The 23,390-nt window shown below is 35.7% G+C and overlaps 1 protein-coding gene across 1 annotated transcript in view; it reads left to right on the top strand.

The window, feature by feature from the left end:
* Positions 1–23,390, top strand: part of Cog5 (component of oligomeric golgi complex 5) — a 288,720-nt gene that overhangs the window by 143,377 nt on the left and 121,953 nt on the right. The gene's annotated exons all lie outside the window — the stretch shown is intronic.

The following is a 23,390-nucleotide window of genomic DNA, read 5'->3' as shown; positions in this document are numbered from 1 at the left end:
TACTTGGTTATTTGGTTTATATTTGTTCTTCAGTTCTTAACTCTTTTCTTATCCTCTCCAGAAAATCATCACTGATTCTTCTGGATGTGTTTAGAACTTCTATTTAGGGTTATATTAGCACCTTTAAGAAAAAGAAGAAGAAGAAGAAGAAGCCAAGTGTGTTGGTACATACCTGTAATCCTAGCACTCAGGGGGCTGAGGCAGGAGAATTGCTGCTGCAAAGTGACTTCAAGGCCACCCTGAATTGCATAGTAAAACCCTGACTCAGAAAGTTTTAAAAAAATGAAGAAGATAGCCATTAATATTATCAGATGGATATCAGATTAATTATAGTTTGTTATATGTAAAACTTTATGGATTGCAGTTAAGAACTAGGTTTTTTCCCTGCTTTTTCATCCCTTGCAGTGCTCAATAAAATACCAAGTAATTGCATTAAAGAATTTTATAAAACACTGGATTACAATCTTAGTATTTCTTTTCAAGAAAAATTGCTTATTTTTTACCTTCTCAAAGAAATATTTGAGGAATTCCGAATCAGCTTTAAAAAAAGATAAATATTTCATAGGAAATTGATTCAAGTGCAGCTTGTGTAGTTGCAGGAAAGGTGGTGGTTTTAACATTTTGAAAAGTGTGATCTGATAAGCCCTTTGAATGATAATATACCCATTAGTCTATGAATTCAAAGGGCTTATCACTTCATCCGTGATATTAAAACTTTATCAAATATGTACTTTAAAATTTTTGCCTGTGACGTATTTATACACTCACATGCACACATAGGCTAAGCTCTCAGTTCTCCATATCTGTGGGTTTCACATCTATGAATTCAGCCAACTGCTTATCACACATATTTTAAAAATTCTAACAGGTTCCACAATGTAAAACTTGAATTTGCCATGTGCTGGCCACTCCACTGTATCTACAAGAATGAAGGGATGTGTAGGACCAGCAGTCTTGCAGCATTTCACAGGTCCTCAGCCTCTCCAACATGCCCTGTTTCAGCATTGTTTGCCTTGTGTTTTGTTTATGTACTGTGCCCTGAGGCTTGTGATGGTTTTATCTTATGTATTTCCTAAATAGTACAGCATAGCAGTTAATAGCATTTATATTTTAAGTAATCTAAAAATGATTACATGGGAAGATATGTGTGAACATGTATATACTATGTTATTTTGTATAAAGGACTTGAGTAGTATGGACATTGGTGTCCTTGAGAGCTTCTGTAGTGAATCCCCTTTGGATGCTGAAGGTTGACTATATGGCTGCACATATCATTACTTTATACAGTTCTTAGTACATTAATGTTTTTTAGAGTAATGGGAATCAAACAAAGAAACTGTAGAAAGGAAGCATTACCAAAGTTTGTGAAACTAAAATACTGTTTCCCAAAAGGGTAATGATTATAGCATGATATGATTATTTTAAAGATTCTTTTCTGATACATATTTAAATAAAGTGTTTTCTAAGGATCTAAGTATAATTTAAATATTTTATTGTTTGAGCGCATTTTAACATGTGAAATTTAATTTCACTTTTTTTTAAAGTCTTTTTGAGACAGGTCTCCCTATGCAGTTCAGGTTGACCTTGAGCTCACTTTGTAGCCCAGGCTGGTCTCAAACTTGCAATGATCTTCCTGCCTCAGCCTACCAAGTGCTGGGATTATAGGCATGTGCCATCAGGCCCATCTGTTTATTTCACTCTTTAAGTGTGAAAATTAAAGGGAAATTCCCAAACTCTTAGAAATTAATATTTCTTAAATAGTAAAGTTTTATGTTATGTTCAGACTATGATAAACAGATAACTGAAGTAGATGATTCTTGCTTTTTAGATCTAGAAGAAAAAACTTGTGACTATATGGGTAAATGTGCAATAGTCTGCATAAATCTTAGAAATATAGGGAGCTATATTTATGTTGTATGTCTGAGCATGGTTCAGAGGGAGGTAGGTAGGGGACCTCCCATTGAACTTTGTGCATGTTAGATAAGCGCTGTACACTGAGCTATGTTTTGTTGTTTAGATTTTATTTTGAGACAGGATCATGATATGTTGCCCAGGATGGCTTCAATCTGTGATGACCATTGTCTCTTTGCAAGGCTATTGATCATATTATCATAGTTCATTGAAACTAACCCATTACTATTCAATTCTCTTGTATTTTTTAGATGAATAACCTGTGTATAATCTGATTTCTATCTAGTCCATTTTGGCTGCCATACAAAATTATATAAACTGGGTGCTTTCTAAACAAGAGAAGTATATCTCTCACAGTTCTGGAAGTTGTGGTGGTTAAGCCGAATTGTACCAGTTTGATTGAGATAGGTCAGGTCTGGGTATTTCCTGAAATGACATCAGGGCATCTTTCCTTTCCTCATGCAGAGCACATGGCTTCTTTTATTGATAATCTTGTCAGCAACCATAATGTCTTTGGCTCCAACTTCACAGGTGCTTCTTTTTGGGCCAAGCTATGAATATTTTACATCTTTTGTTTCTGCTTTTTGTACCTCATTTTCATCATAGACCTGGCTAAAAACAATCAGCAGTCATGCCATCACCTGAACATTGGCTGCCTCAATATTTCCCCCTCCATATTAATTAGTCCAATACCTTTATTTAAATTTAGCCTCACATAGTATCTTATGACATTGATAATATGTAGATAATTTTTTTGCCAGAATGAAGCATGTATTACTTTAGTTTTCAATAGAGTCCTGGTTCCAAAATTAAATCTTAAGAACTTAAGCATTTGCTGTCTGCATTCTTATTAGCACTCTTGTCTTCTGGGCCATGACCAGTATCACCCATCAAGCACAGCTTACAACCTTCTAAGCATTCTCTAGCCTATGTCTTCAGATTCTTCCCCCAAACCACTTCCAAAGACTTCTGAACCACATGGTCAGGTATGGTAAGACCAGTGCCCCTTTTCTGGGACCATTTTTCTCTATTCATTACATTTCCATAATTGGAAAAAAATATCCAACACATGACAGCTTAAAGGAGGATGGGTTTGTTTTGACTTATGGTTTCAGAGGACTCAGTCCGTGGCTGACTGGCTGCAAGGCAGAAAGAGCATGGTAGAAAGGCTTGGCAGAGAAAAGCTGTTAACATCATGGCGGCCAAGAAGCAGCCAGAGATAAGAACACATCCTTCTAGGTTACGTACCCTTCTCGGTTACGTACCCTTCTAGGTTACATACCCAATGACCTGCCTCTTAGAAGTAAGCCTTATACTCCTAATAGCACATTCACCTACAGTTAATCAGTAACCCCATGATCCAGTCACCTTATAAAAGTCCCACATCTGAACAAACAAGACTTCTTTGGGTGTTTATTTTAGGTCTAAGCCATAACACCTTGAAGCCTTGAGCCAAATGAAACCTCTCCTCAAAGTTGTGGATGTTGGATATTGTATCTCACTATTGATCAGCTAATATGGAAGTCCAAGCTCAAGCCTGCAGCAGGTTGGGTACCTGGTGAGAACCAACTTTATGGCTCAAACATGGCACCTTCTTTATGTCTTCACATGATATAGGAAGCAAATAAACACTGTTTATGAGCACTCTTATGACCCCTTCACTTCTCTAATATCCTGCTTCCTAATACCATCCCTTTAGGGGTTAGGATTTCAACACATAAATTTGAAGATGGACACAAGTATTTAGTACATAGCAGCTTCCTGTGTAATTTTCTTAAAGGAAGAAAATATACTAATCAGCAAATAATGTCTTCAGTCATCTGGGTTTACTGTACTTCTTGTCTGTAAATTGTGTGTTTACACAAATATTTATTTCTCAGTTTAGTTATATGTGTCTGCTTTCCTTAGACCTGGTTTGCTGGATTATTTTCATGATATCTGGTTTCTGGATTTGCAGAACTGAGAAAATTAAAAGCTTTAACCAGTAATATGCCGCCGGGATAATAATTCTTGGGAAGTGCGGGTGTCTTGGTGGAAAGAGCCTGTGTTTTAGAGCTAGTTCCTTTTCTTCTTGGAGAGCAGCAAGATGGCAGTGTTAAGGCACCTGTGCCGGCAGGCAGTTTAGGAATTGAGAATGTAACTAACCTTTAACTAACATCTCTTCTTTGCCAGGCTTTGTGTTAGTTGCTTTAGGTTTGTTATTGCAATCACAATAGCAAATAAGGAATATGTATATAACTACCTACTTTCTTTTTTTTTTTTTTTTATGGTACTGGGAATTGAACTCAGGACCTCACGCTTGCCAGGCAGGCGCTTTTGCTGCCGAGCTAAATCCTCAGCCCACCTCCTTTCTTTATTGTTAAGAATGTAAAAACTTGGAGAGGTTAGGAAATTAAACATTACGCAACTGCTAAATGGTTATCCTGATCTAGAACTCCTGTCCCCTCTTCCTCCTTAGTAAGATCAATCACCTTATTCTGTTTTTGTTAGGTACTTACATTGAAACTTACTTGACAATTTGTGCGGCAGTTCATATGTCAAAAAGGTTTTTATAGTATCACAGTTTCTTTAGGAAGTCTCTATATGACCGATCTTAACTGGTCTCTCAGTATTTCTCAGAATTTTTGTTTTCTGGTCAAATGTTTTTTCCTGTGCTCTGAAATGACTACTTTGAACTTTATCCATTTTCTGATTTACTGTCAACCTTCCCCTCAAACCCCTCGAGCCCCAGTTTTGCTCTGAGCACATGCCCCTTGTTTTCTGTTTCATAGAGAGGCTTCTCACACCACTTCCTTTTCTTTCTGCCTCTTATTTGTGTTGTCCTCCCCTCCCCTTCACCACCGCACCTTCTCGCTGGTGTTCAGCACGCATGTTTCCTGCCCCTCCTCTGTGTGCTCCGCCTTGCAGTCTCATGCTCACCATCGTGTTGCACACCCTACTCTCCTTTCTCCTTTAGGGCCTTTGTACTCTCAATACCTGGAACACTCATTCTACTTTGTAGAATAAATGCTGCTACTAAATGGTCAGCTTCATAATTAATATGTATTGTAAATATAGACTAAAAGATAAAATTATAGTACTTTAGCTTTCAAGCACTATTCATGAAATGTTACACGTAAGTAGTTTACAGGCTCATAGCCTCAAAACATATCTAATAAACAAGGAACTTTTGAAAAATTATGCATCACACTTAATAATTTCAGATATAAATTTGATTCATCAAATGTTGATCTTTTATTGAGTGTATATTATGAATTATGATCATAATTTTTAGTATCAATTATAAAATTTAAAAATAGCTCAAGAGGTTAGATTTTTGTAAAAAATCAAAATGTTATTGTTTAGTTGAATTACCTTAAAGAAATGGATGTTGATTTCACTACTATATTCTATTCCACACTTACTAAAATCATAATAGTGATTAATTAATTTGAAGATACATTACTATTGTTGCACAGCTGCTGTGCCATGAATATTTTCATTCCCTTACTTACACAATCATAGGTTCAAATTCTCACCCAAAGCTGATGATACTAGAAGGTGGGGCCTTATGTAGATCGAGAGGATGGAACCTTTATAAATGGGGCTAGTATCCTTAGGAAAAACTCTCCACTTTTCCATCCACTTTCCCCTGTCATCTCATTCTTCCCTTTACTGAGTGCTCTTACACCTCGTGCTACGTAAGATTAAAGAAAAAACAATCCTTGTATGACTCAGAAAACATCCCTTTACCAGATACCCCATTACTTGGGCTTCTCAGACCCCAGAACTGTGAGTAATTTCTGTTGTTGTAAGTCTCCCAGTTTATGTTACTGTGCTGTACCAGCCCAAACAGACTAAGAAAATAGCCATTCTTCAAATGTCTGAAACAACTGTCACAAAACGTTATGTAATTCATTTGGTATTTTTTAAAACTAAAACTTTTTAGCAAATGTAGAGAACCTATTTGATATTATGCTTTTTTCAATTGTGTAGTATTCTATATTCAGTTGTAGGTTTCAAGTAGCTTTGTAATGTTACAAAATTCCTATGACTGCATTATAAAATTTCTAGCAGTGAAATGACTATTTAGAGAGAGGTACTGTTATTTTTTAATGTATAAAAATATACGTAAGTAAACTTCTAGCCTCAACCTTCTTACCACCTTATGGAAAAGATTTATAGTGGCCACTGTCTCTCTTCAGACTTTTGAAGAGCTGATTTAGGGCACATTTCCGGGCAAAGCATAGTATATCACCACATTAGAAAAAAGTGTTGTATAGGCAGTCCTTGTCACATTCTTGGGGCTGCATTTGCCAGCCCACCTACAGTGCTTCTCTGACTCCTTGAATCTTTCATGGACAGGAGTCAAAGCATGAGTAAAGACCTTATGGTTTTTTTATTGCAACAAGCTTTCCATTATTTCAGGCTTTAACTTGATTTCAAAAATAGGTGATGGAGATTTTGATCTGGATGAGTTCCTGCATCACCATAGATACCAGGCCCCCACAGTGAAATTATGACATTTTAATTAGCAAGATGCCTTTAACTTGTGAATTACAAGCTTTCCCAGTAAACAAGTGTAGAATTTTATGAAGGTTCAGGGTGAAAAAAGATGTGCTTATTTGTCTTTGGAGTTTATTAGGCAAGAAGGTCTCCTCAATCAGTTCTTTCAGAGATTAGTACCTGTCCATAACCTCTCTGTTTTAATTTTTGCTGATGATAGTAACTAAACATCTGCAGACTTGCTTTTTCCCTAAGGCAGAAACTCCCTTTGTAAATTCCATGCCCTGGTGTTTATCACTTGTCAGCCAAAAGTACCATGGCAGCATAATCAAGACAGGCTTCTTAGAGACGACAGTATAAAATTGAAGTTCAGTAGGTAAATGTCTTTATAGCACATAGCATGTGATTATATTATGAGCTGTTTTACTCTGGTGTTAGAAAATTGTGAGTTTGTTTTAAAAGGACTTCGTGGAAGTTAAATGTTTTCTTAAGCTTCAAAAAGAAATTTCCAGCAATATTGAACATAATAATTGTTTGTAATCTCTCTCATCACTTATGGGCTCAACAAATGCCATGATAAACTCTATTGGCTGACTTGTCAAACATTAAGAAGCCAAACTTTCTAATCTTTATTTGCTGGAATTTAGGAGAGGATCTCATCTCATAAATTATAGGATAGATTTCACCTTTTGAGCCTATGAAACTCCTTTTGTAAATTTAGTCCCAATAATGTGTTTTAGTGTTTACTGTGTACAAAGTTTGAATAAATTTTTGCATTTTAAAAGTTTAGATATAATATTTTATATTTTATGGGGTATATTATGTGGTAATTCAGTATGTTACATATAATGGTCAAATCAGAGTGATAAGCATTTCCATCCTCTTCAAACAATAATTATCTGTGTATGTTGGAAATGTCATATTCTTCTCTCAATTCTGATATATCATAGATTGTTTCAACAATACTGTAGAAATTCCTCCTCTTTGTTTCGGTGTCCCTTTCTAAAACTTCTTTCCGCTCCCTTACCTCTGTTCTTTGCAGTTCCTAGTCATCACAGTTTCTTTGCGTTTTTCAATGAGATTTTAGTTTCTACACACAAGATTGTATGGTACTTGTCTTTACTTTCCTGTCTCTACTTTCCTTTATTTCACTTAACATAATGACCTCCATTTTCATTCATGCTATTTCAAATTATAAAATTTCATTTCCTTTTTAGGACCAAATAATATTCCATTGCAGTTTCATATTTTCCTTATGTTTACACTGTCCTGTCCACTGATGGACACTGAGTTTGTACTCCATAGTTTAGTTATTATGAGTAGTGCTATAATAAACATAGAAGTCCAGATATCTTTATAATATAATTATTTCATATCCAAATAGAGATGGGGTAGAAATGTATGAACCCACTAAGGAAATTATAGATTATATGGCAGTTCTTTTTATAATGGTCATTTTAGAGGGGACAAAATAAGTTTGTTGCCCATTACTATTTCTTCTTATGAGAAGTATATATTTATACCTTTAACCCTTGAAGTAATTGAACTTTTGGCACTCAGCTTTTTAAAGTCCTTTAAATTCTTCATAATAATCCTTTGTTGAATGAAGAGTTTGCCAATAGTTTCTCCTATTTTGTAGGTTTCTTTTATTTGTTTCCTTTCCTCAGTAGAAGCTTCTTAGTTTGATATGGTCACATCTGTCTATTTTTACTGTTGGTGATTATTCTTTTGAGGTATTGTCTTAAAAAATCATGGTCTATACCTGTATTCTGAAGTGTTTCTTCTGTATTTATTTGTAGGAGTTTCATTGTTTCAGGTTTTATGTTAGGATCTTTGATTCATTTTGGGTTATTTTCATGTGCTATGTGAGGAAGAAATGCAGTTTCATTCTTCTGCAAATGTATATCTAGTTTTGCTTGCCTTGTTTCCTACTATGTGTATATTTTTGACATCTTTGCCAAAAGTTACTTGGCTGTATGAACATAAATTAATTTATTGGTTCTCTGTTCCACTGGCCTTAGTGTTTATTTTATGGCAGTATCATGCTGCTTTGGTTACTATAGCTTTTTAGTATGCTTTGTAGGCATGTGGTATGTTGCTCCCAGCTTTGTTTTTGCTTTTCTCAAGATTGCTTTAACTATTTGAATGTTTTGTGGTTCCATATGAATTTTAGATTTATTTTCCTGCACCTGTGGAGTTATTGGTATTTTGATGCGAATTGCATTGAATCTATATAGATGACTTTGGGTAGTGTCTTGGTTACTCTCCTCTCATTGCTGAGACAAAAATACCTGACACCTGAAGTTAAAGGGGGGCACATTTATTTAGCTCACAGTTTATGGAAGTTTCATTTAATAATTGGCTGGCTCCAAATTGGGGGGGGTTAAATGAATATGGGCAATCATTCACAGCAACAGAAGATAGCAGAAGCAACGTATGAGGAAGAGAAAGGGACAAGCCTGCTTCTGTCCCTTATATTGTGTCTAGTCTACCAGGACTAGGGTGGTTTCAATCCAATCAGTGGACTGGTCCAGCAATCACCACTCTTTATCCCAGCACTGTTAACCCCAGCATTGTAATATGACTCAATCACACACTGTAGATTCAGCCACCTCTTTGAAAACATGATAATCATGACCACGTGATAATCTGGGGGGACATCTAGACACAAACTCTTAACATTCCACCTTGGCCCCTCAAAGGCAAATGGCACTGAGTCCATCTTTAATAGTTGCCAAAGTCTTAACAGTTTCAGCATTGCTGAAAAGTCCAAAGCCCAAGTTTCCTGTGAAATTTAAAGCAAAATCCTTAGCTGGGAGCCCTTGTGCAAATGAGGAAAAATTTAACGCTTCCAACAGTAAAAGGCACAAGATACAGATTTCTATTCCAAGAGGTATAAACAGGGGAATACAAAAGAATGGTACCAAAGAAAGTCCAAAATCTACCAAAACACATATTAAGTCCTGTAGTTCCATGCACAGAATCTGAGGCAATCTGAGGCAAGATGTGGACTCCAAAGGACTTGAGTGGCTGTGACCTTTTGGCACTGCTGGTCATTGTAGATCCCATGACTTTCTCTTGGGCCACCTCTGTTTCCTCCTTGCAGTTTTCCTTAGATGATCCACATTCCTGGCTTTTCTAACCTTCTAGAGTTTCAACTGCACTTTTGGCTTCATGCACCACCCTCTAAGACCACAGTGCCTGGCCTACTAGGCCTTCTGAAATGTATATGGAAGCCTTTCTGACCCCACAGTTCTTTATTCTGCATGTGCCTAAAACCATGTGGTTGATACCAGGATCTTGTGCCAACTGGAGCAGTAACTAGGATTCCTTCTTTCTTAGCTGTAGGGGTTGAGTGCTGTATTGTGAGCAGTCTGAATCCAGTTCTGAGGAACAAATTATACTGCCACCATTCTAGTACATGTATCCTATGACTTCTTTCCTAAAGCAAAGTCTTTCATTTTTGCAATTTTGATGCTGCAAAGTGTGGAGTCCTGCTTCTTTCTGTGATGCTCTCAGACCTTTTCTAGAGGTTTTCAAAGGAATAGATTTAATAAAGTATGCACAATTTACGGGATTGTTTTATAATATTCACCCAAAAAGTCAGATGCACACAAGCACAAGAGATCTGTCTATACACTAGAGATCCAAAGAATCCAGCTGAGGGCCTATATCTCATGATAATATCCTGCACAAGTCTAGCTGAAGACTAAGAGGCCATAGCAATGTCCTTCATGAGTCCACCTAAAGGCCTAGTGCCTACACCAATGTCTCATGCAAGTCTGTATCAAAGATCTGCACTGGGGTGGCCCAAAAGTCAGTAGTGGAAGCTAGAAAGTCTGCATCAACGGGATGAAGGATCTGTGCCAGCAGACTGAAGAATCTGCATTTGATCCAGGAAGCACCATACAAGGAAAGGACCAGAGCTCCCAAGAATAGAACCACAGCCATCAGTGATAGCAATGATCCTAGCTCCTCCAAAGGTAAGAACTGGGTTCACATCAGGAAGACCAGTGTGACAAACTTTCCAGGAGAATCAACAACACACTGTCTTTCCCTTTAGTTCTCTTTTGATACTGTGGACAGCAATCTTCAGGTGGACCATCTATACTCAGTCCCACATTAATTTAGTTCAACTGGGTGTTACACGTTGATGATTAGTTAATCCTCCATAGGTAGCTTGATCTTTTCGACCATATTCATACAACGCATAAACAGAATTTCTTCCAATTTTTTGTATCTAATATTTTTCATCAATGTTTTATAGTTTTTATTATAGGTATTTTTTAATTATTTGATTAAATTTATTTCTAAATGTTTTTGTAGCAACTGACTGGGATTGCTTTCTTAGCTTTTTAAAAATTTGTTTTCTAATAATAAATTTTTATTTATGTAAAAAATTAAGTTTTTTAGTGTTGATTTTTGTATTCTGCTTTACTGAAACTGAATTTATTTACTTTTGAGGGAGCATTTAGATTTTTCTACATATAAATTGTGTCACCTGCTGCCATGGATAATTTAACTTCCTTTTTCCAAGTTTGGATACTTTTATTTCTTGCCTAATAACCCTTATTAAGACTTCTAATAGCACATTAAGTTAGAGCAGTGAAAGTGGACATCCATTTCTTGCTCCTGATCTTTCAGTGTTTCCTATTTCAGGATAATATTGGCTGTGATGTTTTCATGTATAGCTTTTGCTATTTTGAGAAATGTTATTGTGTGCCTAATTTCTTGAGAAATTTTATTATGAAGCGATGTTGAATATTATTGAATGCTTTCTTTTGTATATATTGAGATGATCATATTTTGTTTTGTTTTGTTTTCTACCAGGGATTGAACTCATAACCTTGCCCCTTGCCAGACAGGCGCTGTGTTGCTGATCTATATCCCTGACCCGATCATATGTTTTTGTCCTTCATTTTGTTGATATGTTATATCACATTTATGGATTTGCAGAGGTTGAACCATCTTTGCATGCCTAGGGTGAATCACATTTTATTTTGGTTTATATATATATTTTTTGATGTACTATTAAATTGGTTTGAATAGTATTTTATTGAAAATTTTTGCATCTGTTGATGACTGGGAAGAGGAGTCTATTCTTTTTTTTGCTGTAGTTTTGTCACTTTCTGGTATCAAGATAATGCTAGCTTTGGAGTTTTTCCATTATATATATATATATTTTTAGGATAGTTTTGGAATAATTGGAGCTATATATTTAAATGTTTTGTAGATGTCAATAAAGTAGTCAGGTCCTGACTTTTTTTCTAAGATGGGAAAATTATTGCTTCAACTTAATTAGTTGTTATTGATTTATGTAGATTTTCTATTTCTTCTTGATTCAATATTGGTTGGTCACATATGTAACTTTTTCTTTTAGGTGTTTCAGTTTTTTAGCTTCTAATTTCTTATTGTAATTTCTTATGATCCTTCATATTCCTGTGGAATTACTTGCAGTGTGTACTTTTTCATTTATTTTGTTTTTTTTTATTAATCTAGCAAAAGCCTTGTCAATTATGTTTTTCCTTTCAAAAACCAACTCTATTTCATTGATCTTTTGATATATATATTTTTTTTTTTTGGTCTTTTTCCTTTTTATTGGTACCGGGGATCGAACTCACGACTCTGCTTGCAAGGCCGGTGCTTATGCTGCTGAGCTAAATCCCCAGCCCCAAAAACTAATATTCTAATGCATACTGTTACTAAGCTATGGGGTTCAGTAGATGAGGTATGCTAAATGCATTTTCTTTCTTTTTTTTTTTTTTTTTTTTTTTGTCTTTCCTTTTTATCGGTACCAGGGATCGAACTCACGACTCTCTGCTTGCAAGGCAGGCACTTATGCCGCTGCACTAAATCCCTATCTTTTGAATTTTTAAAAAAACTTCATTTATTTTTGCTCTGATGTTTATTTCTTCCTTCTATCAATTTTGAGTTTAATTTGTTCTTACTGGGCTGGAGATTTAGCTCAGCGGTATAAGCACCTGCCTTGCAAACGTGCAGTCATGAGTTCGATCCCGGGTACTAAACCAAAAAAAAAAAAAAAAAAATTGTTCTTACTTTTTTAAGCCATCCAGGTACTGTTGTTTATTTTAGGATGTTTTTGATATATGCATTTATTGCTATGAATTTTCTTCTTAGTATTGCTTTTGCTGCAGCTTTTTCTGCTCCTGTACAGTGTTTTTCTTTTCACTCAGTGAGCAGTTTGAAAGGTTGATTGTAGTAAGAGCATATCAAGTTGCACACTTTAACGGATATTTTAAAATTATTTAAATTTGTATTCCTAAATTTTAATACTGTTTAGTGTGTCCTTGTTATTTTATCTTTAAATTTGAGTGGAGTTTAATTTGAGCTGTTAATTATAATTCAAAATCAGGTACTGGAAAACTATAATGCCATGGTTTATGTCGGTGGCCCCCAAGCCTCATGCCTTTGCATTATGCATTTGTGATTGGTTCATTGCCTAGCGCTTGGATTTGGGGTGTGAGTGCTACACCGCCCTAGGGATGGAGCCAGGATGTGATGTAATGGCAGGAAGAAGGTGTGTCTCTCTCTCTTGCCAGTTTCCACCTTGCTGTTTGCAGTGCCATGAACTGTGGCCCTGCCATGCCAGCCTTTCTTTGGAGCCAACTGAGTATGAAACCTCCAAAAACTGTAAGAAATAAACTTTTCCTTTCCCAGTTTTGGGCATCAGGTATTTGTCTCAGCGACGACTAAAAAGTAACTAAGACATATAATTTGTGACCTATTTTTATTTTTTAGTAATTATTTATTTATTAGTTTGTATTGAGAATTGGACTCAGGACCTTGCACTTGCCATGCAGGTGCTTATGGAACTGAGCTATACCCCTGGACCTTTTTTAATTTTTAAATTTATTTTTCCACTGATATACAAATAAAAATTGTGCACATTCATGTGATATTTGTGATTTTTCAGTGCATGTATAAGTTGAGTAATATTTGAATTGAGTTAAATATGTCTGTCTCAGTATTTATTGTTTCTTTATGGTCAAAATACTTAGAATTATTGTGTTATGTTGAGATGTATAGTACATTATTATTATTATTATTAGATCTATAGCCACTTTACCATTCTCTTGCACAATAGAATTTCTTGTTCCTATCTAATTGTATGTAACTTAGTACTTGTTAGTCAACCTTTCTTCATTTTTCCTTTCCCAAAGTCTCTGGTTACATCCATTCTGCTCTCATTTTTAAATGATGGAAGCTAAAACAGAGAACATATAACATAGATCATATGTAGCATGTAAAAGCTAAAATATTTGCACTTTGAAGTACACTGATTCATGCTGTAGATAGTTGTAGTTTGCTGGTAGATTCATTACTCGTTTGTTTTCTCCTTCCTTCCCTCTCTTTTCTCTTTCCTGCTACCTTTTTCTCTTTTACCATATTTCATCTACCAGATGGTTTCTTACGTTATTACCTTATAGCAAATGTAAAGTAGTGCAGTTAGTATGCTTTTATACTTGCAGTCATGCTACTTTTTTAACAAATTCTTTTGTTATGCATTGGTTATTCCATTATTTTATTGCCATCATTGCAGCAAAGATTCAGTCTAATGAACTGTCTGTTTAGCTTTAGGGTCTTTTGGCACTATTGCTTGAACTGTAACAAATAAGCTAGGTTAATAGTGAGTTAGATAGATTTATCTGATGTAATTTAGTATCAGCTTTGTTTTAGCCACTCAGCATTCTTTTTTCATTTCATCATCTGTAGTGCCCTTTTGCTTGTCCCATTATGGTCACAAGACAGCTGCTGCACACTAAGGCATTTTGTCTGAGGAAAGTGCAGAGGTAGGGCAGTACTAACTGCCAGCCAAAAAAGCAGCAAAGTCCTTTCCAAAATTGCTTCAGTATACCTATGCTTCTGTGTCATTGGCCAGAGCTCGGTTGAATGATCACTGAGCTGTCAAGAAAAAGCAAGTGTCTGGCAAAAAGGAGTAGGTTTTTCAGAATGACTTTGACTCCTTATGAGTAATTGCTTGAGTACACATTGCCACTCCGTAAGAAGGAAAGAAGGAATTTTAGGATGTAGCTAATAAAGCTTGTCATCAGTGTCTTTGGTTAAAGCACAGAATGACTAGAATTATACTATATAGTTGTCATTTGGTATCTGCTGGTGATTGGTTCTTGGACCTCAAGTGGATTCTGAAATGCAAAGATACTCAATTCTCTCACATAAAATAGAAAAGTTATTTGCATGTAACTTCCTTCTTTATATTTTAAATAATCTTTAGATTACTTGTTGTGCTTAATGCATTGTATTAGCTCTGTACTTGTTATACTGTTGTTTAAAGGGTAATGATAAGAAAAAAATCTATGTGTTAAATTACAGGTACCATCTCTTGAAAATTGTTGTCCTGCATCCTGTTGTTGGTTGAATCACAGATGTGGAACCCATACATATGGAAGGCTATTTTATGTTATTTAAAATATAACTTCCACAAAATGCCAGGTGTGATGGCACATACGTATAATCCTAGGCTGAGGCAGGAGGATTGTTGCAAGTTCGAGATGAGCCTGGGCTACAGAATGAGCTCAGGGCCAGCCTGAATTCAAAAAGACAAAAACAAAACCCCCCTATTTAAATATTTAATTTAAAATTTTATATTAAAACATTTTGAGAGTTTGTCACATTAATTTTCAGTGATTATTTTTTCCTATAAGATTTATTTTATTGGGGCTGAGGATTTAGCTCAGCGGCATAAGCACCTGTCTTGCAAGCAGGCAGTCGTGAGTTCGATCCCTGGTACCGATAAAAAGGAAAAAGACAAAAAAAAAAGATTTATTTTATTTTGAACACATTTGTAGTATTCTTAAAATACCAAGTAGTATTGTCTAATAGCAGGAGAATATTATTTAAAATATTGATACTATTAATAATTTTATTTAAGGCCAAACTATAGATACTTTTTGAAACAGGATCTCACTGTATATTCCACATTGACCTTAAAGTTACTATACAGCTCAGGCTGGCCTTGGATTCACTGTGATCCTTTTGCTTCAGCCTCTTGAGTGCTGGAATTACAGATGTACACTACCATTCTCAGCTTTAAACTATTGTTTCTTATGGATAAATTCTTCAGGTTTATTAAAAATTTCCAAGTTAAAGTCGCCCTCTTTGTGCATATTGATCATTCCTTTCTTCTCACTTTCACAAGGGCTGTCTCTGTGTTATTCCTTCTGTTTTTTTGGAACTTTCCTCGTCTAGCCATGTTCATCTTCAGTTTTCCCTTTCCTTGTTTTGCACTTTTTGTCTCTTTGTTTTTACTTGTCTTTCTATATATTGTTTTTTCTGCCTCTTTTCATAATAAGGGCTAGAGTCAAGTTGATTTCTGGCTGATAAGATCATGTTGTACTATTACACGTCCTTCTTAGTATCTTAATTTCATTTGGGTTATGCACTGTTGACTGTTGATTGTTAACAGGTTCTGAAGTAATCTTATTAGGTTAGTTGAGAAATACATATCAAACATTAATGGGCTGCATTTTACTGAATCAGAAAAAGCTACTGGTAAGCTCTGAATCATAACCAAGGTAGATAATGTAATTCTTGCTTTTAAATTGTGTTACTTAATGAGATTCTGTCTTCCTTTAGTACGTGTGATCTCCCTTGGAGCTCCCATAAATTTTCAGTGTTCTAGGCACATCGTAGCTCCAGAAGTAGTGTGAGGGGTGTAGTGTGCTAGGACATATGCACACAGATATCATAAGCTATGTTCAGTATTTTGGCTTAGAAATATAGTTGGTAAGTATAGAGTAGTAACAGTTTATTAATGTTTTTCAGAAATATAATAGTAGTTATTCTTTTAATTCTTAGTTTTATCTAAGAAATCAGCCATGTTTTTAAAAAAAATTTTTTTAATCAGCCATATTTTGTTGAAGCTTCTTTACAGGAAATTGTTGAAAGAATTGTGTGCTTTAGATTTGTGTCCTTTTTTTTTTTTTTTTTTTTTCAAGAAGCTGTTTTGTGATTCTCAGCAGTAAGGGTTGTCTGTATGGTTACAGATAGCTTCTCTAATTTTGTTTGAGTTGGCTTTGCATCTTTCTAACTATAACACCCAGGGGAGAACGTGTTGCTGTCCCTTCAACCCTACCTATGCTGTCCTTTTATTCTGTTTCTATGACCTTTTACCCCCCCCAACTCTCTCTTTAATGTGACTTTCTCTTTAATGTGATTTTAATTGGATGTGAAATGGAATACTAATAAACTGCACACATTTTAGTTTTGAAACTTTCCCACTCACATTTCTTAATTTCTACTTACTTTTCAAGTTAAAATCAGTTGGAATCAACTAAGACTTTATTATAGGTTATAAACCTTGTGAACCGTGTCACTTTGTAGAAGTATGTATGGTCTATGCCATTAGAGTACCATTAACAAAAATACATTCTTTATGCACTGGTTTCCTTCCTTCACTTTGTTGTCCTTATATATGAGACAGTAAAGCAAAAACATGTTCTGAAGAGTTACTTTATGAGAAGGAAAAGTAAAGCATGGTCAATAGTCATGACACAAGGATTATTTGATACTCTCCAGCGTGTACCCATGAGATTATCATCCACAGTGGACTCCTGGACTTGTATGTGTATATTACTTTTGTGTTTTATATCCAATTAATACAAATCCTGTCACTGTTTTAATTTCTAATTTCAGTTACGTGAAGCTTTTATGGTGGTCCCAAACTTGATGTAAGACCAGTGTATGTCTGGAAGGGTTAGCTCCTGTTAGCCTGTGGGTTTGTCAGTGCTGCAGCATTGCCTCTGTTTTCTTGGAGCAGCTCATAACAGTCTTGCTGTATCTGTTCCATTCACTGTATGCAGCTGTTGCTTTGGTGACAGTGTTCCTGTTTTGGCAAGCTTGTTAGAGATCTTAAACAACTACAAGCATTCTTGTGGGATTTTAGTTTTCTTCCATGTATTGCTATAGAGAGATCGAGAGAGAAAAAAGAAATTACATCATATTATATAGTTTCCAAAGCAAGCGAAGTAGTTTTAATAGAGAAAATGGTTGTGCTATGTACTGAAATACTTCTGAGGAGGTTGAAGTGTGTCATTTTATGCCTACAAAAGTATGTTTTGGGGCTGGGGATTTAGCTCAGTGGCATAAGTACCTGCCTTGCAAGCAGGCGGTCGTGAGTTCGATCCCCAGTACCGATAAAAAGGAAACAGACAAAAAAAAAAGTTTTATAGTGTATTATGTGGTGTTTTGTCTAATTTATATAATAATTCATGGAGTTGGGACATTTCATTAATGTTTGATTTATTAAAAGTCACAGTGACAATTTATTGAAAAATTATTCTTAGCTATTGTACATCTGAAATGGAAAGCATTGTATACAAGATGTTGCTGCTTTTTAGGTAGAAATTTATTTCTAGCATAGTATTTTTAAAATGCTTTTAGTCTCTCTATTTTGAGATCGCTCACATTTGCCAGAATCTATTTGTCAACTACAAATTCAGTTCATTCGGACAAAAGTGAAGTGGTAAAAAGATGATCTGTTACAGGAAGTATAGACAGGGAGTAAACTGACCAAGATCCCAACCAGGCCTGTTGCTGTGCAGCGATGACCCTACCCTCTTGGGACCTTAGTTTCTTTAACTGAAATGAGCTTTGCAATGCTTGATTTACTGAACTAGTGATGACATGGTACAACTTGTAGATGTGCAGCCTCTCTTTCAAGGCCTGATGCAGTATTTATATGAAAAGTACAGTTGTCTCTGGGAAAAAGCATCTCCTTGCCATGTACTGATATCTGCAGTTCAGAATTGCAATGAATATGGACCAACCAAGGGCACAGAACACCAAAAACAGGTCTAGTTTTAACAGCAAAGGGAGTTGGGCAGGGACGATGTGAGGAAATAGAGAGTAGTAGTCGTAGAGCTGTTCCTAAAACACTGAGCACAGAAGTGCACAAAACAAGCAGCTTTAAGATGAGCAGTGAATTGAGGCACTCATCTCGTCTTTGTCAGTATTACTTGTGGGATGAGAAATTCCTATTAAGAACAATCTATGATTTTACTGAAAAGTTGTGGTTTGTAGCACAGTATGAAGAGGCAGGTAAGGGAGGCAATAAATTAACTGTTTCTGGTTATTTAAGCCATCATGCTTCCCAGACATCACAGTGACCTAGAGTACCAGAAAAGAAGGAAATTTTCTTGGATAGTTTTCATGGTGACTTTAAACTTAGGGATAATTCGGGGTATGCTGGTATCTTAGTTACTTCTTCATTGCTGGGACAAAATGTTCATAGGGAGGAAGTTTATTTTAGCTCACGGTTTGTAGACCTTTCAGTCCATAGATGACTGGCTCAAAGGCAAGACCACATGATAAAGAAAAAACAGTTCATAGCAGGCAGGCAGGAGGTAGCAAGCAGCAGCAGCTCTTTTCTTCTTTATTCCATTCAGTCTATAAACCTATTGATTGGTGTTACTGACACCCAGATTGGGCCTTCTTTCATCAGTAAATGCCAGTTTAGACTTTATACTAACTTCTCTGTGCCTCTGTTCCCCTACTCTAGCTAGGAAATTATAACTGCCTAGGTATGAGCATTTTGTTGGGAAAGATTAGGTATTATGCATATAAAATACTGAGAGCAGTGATGACAAACCTTTTAGAGACCTAGTGCTAAACTGCCATCAAAAACCCACTTATTTATTGCAAAGTACCAATGCTACAATAACCTGAATACTAAGGCTTTAGTTTAGAAAAAAACATCTCAATATTAATCTCTTTTGACTTAAAAACACAGTAGTACATGTGCCATAGGTTTGCCATCATTGACCTGGGGTAATACCTGGTTTACAACAAAAGTTTACAAAGTGATGGCAGGAAAAAAAGGTTAAAAGACAGTAATTTTCATCATTCCTGAATTGGGGTTTTTGTCTTTTGAATGAAAATTTGCGCACATGTATGTTACTGAGGATTGTCCTAGGGCCTTCACACTGAGCTCCATCTCCAGTTTATTTTGTTTGGAACAGGCTCTTTCTAAGCCTTTCAGTTGCGTAGGTTGAAGTTAGACTTGTGATCATGTTCTCAGCCTCTCAAGGTGCTGGGATTATAGGCATGTAACGCTATGCCTGGCCCAGATCATTTTTTAAAATATACTTTTTAATTTTACAAACCATTTGGGTTTCAATGTGGTATTCATGTACAGTGTATTTTAATTATGTACATCTCTTCTGTTACCCTCCCTTCATTCCCTACACCTACCTTCTGTCCAATAATAGTGTTCCTGAAGATTATGTGTTTTTGTTTACCATAGAGGAACACTTGGGCTTTAGCAAGCCGAGCCTAAAGCTGTGAAGGAGTGCCCAAAGCAGCATTGTTAAGAGAAGTCAGGTGAATTAATTTGGCTTTCAAAGATAATGTTAGCAGTGGTTTTCAAGTTTTGGAGTTTTTAGGTCAGTCAGGATGCTTGTTTTCAAAATGCAGTTTTGTTTCATGTGGAAAAGAATGAAGTTGGATTTTTATTGTGTGCCACTAAAAGAATTAACTCCGTAAGACCAAAAAGGTGAATTTAAAACTTGAAACTATAAAACTGCTAGAAGAAAATCAGGGAGCAGGGGGTTAAAATATTGGATTTGACAATTTTGGATACAACACCAAAATAGGTAACAAGAGTAAAAACAGGCAAATGGATCCACCTCAGCCTTGAAAAGTTCTGTTCAACAAAGGAAATAATAGAATAAAAAAGGCAACTTGTAGACCATGACAAAAATTTTCATACTGTATCCTGGATAAGGGTTTAATATTTAGAATACAGAACGAAGTCATACATCATACATAAAGAACAGAACCTCTAGGCCCTTGCTGGGTACAGCACCCGACAGGAACCTCCATGTGTTCATCCGTCCTTGGAGGTTGTTTGGGAGGCTCTGGTATGTAGACATGATGGGTTAAATCTCTAGCCAGCAATCATCCACTTAACCATTGACCCTTCTTTCCCACTTGGAGTTTAAGGGATAGGACTGAAACTCCTAACCTTGTAGTCCTCCTATATCTTTTTAGTGATGATTCCCCATCCCGAAGCTACTTAGGAGTTGTCATCCGTCCATCAACTCCTTGACTTACGAGAAGACACTTGCCAATTGGAAGAATCCAAGGATTTTAGGGGATACATGCCAGGAAAGGAAACTGATATAATATCATAATAGCACACCAGTAAATTGTGGGTTAGAGCCTTGATATGTGACTTTTGGGGAAAACAAACAACCTATAAACAGCTCGTAAAATCAAAATGTAAAGTTCACGTTAAGCGGTATTTCGGGAATCCTTATTTATTGATGTTTTTCAGTTTTTGAAATGGGGTCCTATATAGTGTTGCCAGAATAGCATTGAACACCACCTGGCCTCAATCTAATCCTTGTCCCTCTTTTCAGCCTCCAGAATAGCTGCGACCGTAGGCATGTGCTGCCGTGCTGGACTCAGCAATGTGTCATTTTAATAGTGTAAGAGTCACATGTGAGTGTGACTCTTGTTTATGTTGTTTCAGGAAGAAAGTTTCAGAAGATTCATGTTTAATAATTTTAAAAACATAATTATTTTCTATGATGTCTTTGCTGTAAAATAAATCAGAAAGCATTTTTGAATAGTTTTAGATTTTAAAGAGGTGTTTTCTGGTAAATACTTTTTATTATAATCTATTTTCTTGCTTGCTTTCTCTGTCTTTCTTGCTTGCTTGCTTGCTTGCTTGCTTGCTTTCTTTCATACTGGGGCTCAAACTCATGCTTGCCCAGCAGGTGCTTGTGCCACTGAGCTAAGTCCCTGGTCCCCCTACCATTTCTTATAGAATTTTTAAAAATTAAAATTGTAATTAACAGAAAAGTCATTTACTGTGAGTGTGGCTCAGTGACTTTTTCACAAAGTAAACCAACACAGATAACCAACATTCAGATTTTAAAAAATGAAACTATACCAGCATTTCACAAACCCTTTCTCATTTAACAACTCCTTCATGTAATCCCCCAGATAATACTACAGATTGCGAGCCATTTATATAGGCCCTAGGATTCATAACAGGATTTTTATAGGCTTCTTATCTGTCAAGTGTCACATTAGAGGATTTAGGTTCTGCCAGTATGCTGTCACTCACAGGCTTTGTATATACTGTTACTCTGCTTGAAACGCTTGTCTTTTTTGCTTTTCTGCTCTTTCTGTAAATCACTCATAATTCCTTACCTCAGCTCTTCAGAGGATGTCATGTCCACTTCATTTCAGGCCTTAGCTGAGACTTATTTCTCCATCCCTTTTCCTCTCCAAATCTGAGTGATTGATTGCCTATGTGTTGTCTTAAACTCCATTTCCTTGCTCATTTACTACAGTACATTCTAATTGCCAATTTATTGTCTTTGTTTCCCATAAATATTGAAAGATCAGACAGTGGAGCACTTTTTTATTCCCAGTGCCTCAGACAATATAAGTATAAAGTGGATGATACATGTTGAATGATAAAATCATTGTTTTAGAAGTGCATTAAAATCCATGTAGTTCAATCCCTTTCTTTTTTTTTTTTTTTTTTTTTAATTTTATTTAAGGAGAAAAGAAAAAAAAAGCAGGGAAAGGGTACAAGTTATACAGATTTACAGAAAAAAATGAACAGTAGAAAATCACTAGTTAATGGATTACATATTGTCATCTTAGAAATAATTGTTCAAGTCACAAAATTAAAGCTTGTAAAGTGGACATTCCATCAATGATACTGCAAACAGTTCTGTTCATTGATCCAATAAAACTCTGTGATATCATTTTCTATCTTATACACTTAAATATACATGCAGTTATATAGTTTGGAGCACTTTCTTTTCCTCTCTTTTGTACCATGACTATTACACATTTTGGGTTTCATTGCTCCCACGGTTCTTATTACTTTTTTGGAAGAGAGCAAAACCAAATGTGACATAACAGAACAGAATCGGTCAAGTCAAAAGGGTGGACATAATAGATAATGTAAAAACATAATACAAGGTGATCAACAATGGTTACCATAATGCCTCCCGCTATCTCTAATAGAATTGCCTATATCGTTAGTTATAATACAATTGAACAAAACAGTAAAGAATAAAACCGACAAAACCAAAACATTGGAGACATTGTAGGTCTTCAAAAGTAGATAAAAGTCAACAAGAATGGGCGTCATAATGAATCTCATTATCTTCACAGCTGATGCCTAAACTTTCGAACCTGATACTATCCAGCAAAACAGAATAGGGGAACATCAGTTAAAAACCAGATGGTGAGAGTAACACAGGGCTTTAAATCAAGGTAATGAAAAGTCATAGTGGGTTACTATAATATATCCTGCTATTTTTTCCCTTAATTAAAAGGATAAAGATAAAAAAGTAAATGATGGAGTGGAGATTGAGATAAAAGAGGGCATAACAACGAAACAGCGCAGATCAAAACATAACCATTTAAGCAGAATAGTGTTTCACCACCAGATAATCCTAACCTAAAAGTAGTTACCATATTGTCTCTTTCTTTGAAATCCTTGAGTACAACTTCGTATACTGTAGCATTTTAAGTATATCAAAACAATGTAAAACCATTTAAGAGAATGACAGCATTACAGAGTATTTAGAATCGACTAACAGAAAATGAACAATGGTTTCTGTATAATCTCCTTGTCTTTAAAAGGTTTTTGCTTATACTATCGTACATAATAAAATCCAATAAGATACAGCCTATTTAGACCATTGGAGACAGAAGGACAAAAGCTAGATGAGACTTCAAAACAAGATGGTACTAAATCAGCATTACCTATTAAGATGTCATTTTCTCCAAAATAGCTGTTCCTATCATCCAATCTTCTCTGCCTCATTTCTGTTGAGCTCTTTTTCTGTCAGTAGCTGTCAGTTTGTCTTCTTCATTTTGTTCTCTGCTCCATTCGTTGTGGCCTCTCTGCCATTATTTCTGGATTCTTTGTATTTTTCTTTTTTTAGAATATCCTGCAATACTCTCTGTAGAGTTGAATTGGT

The sequence above is a fragment of the Cavia porcellus genome, unplaced genomic scaffold, assembly GCF_034190915.1.
Source record: "Cavia porcellus strain 051 isolate PalLab524CR breed Dunkin Hartley unplaced genomic scaffold, mCavPor4.1 scaffold_2, whole genome shotgun sequence".
Classification (NCBI taxonomy): Eukaryota; Metazoa; Chordata; class Mammalia; order Rodentia; family Caviidae; genus Cavia; species Cavia porcellus.
The sequence above is the reverse complement of the archived record's forward strand: the minus strand, read 5'-3'. Positions and strand labels throughout refer to the sequence as shown.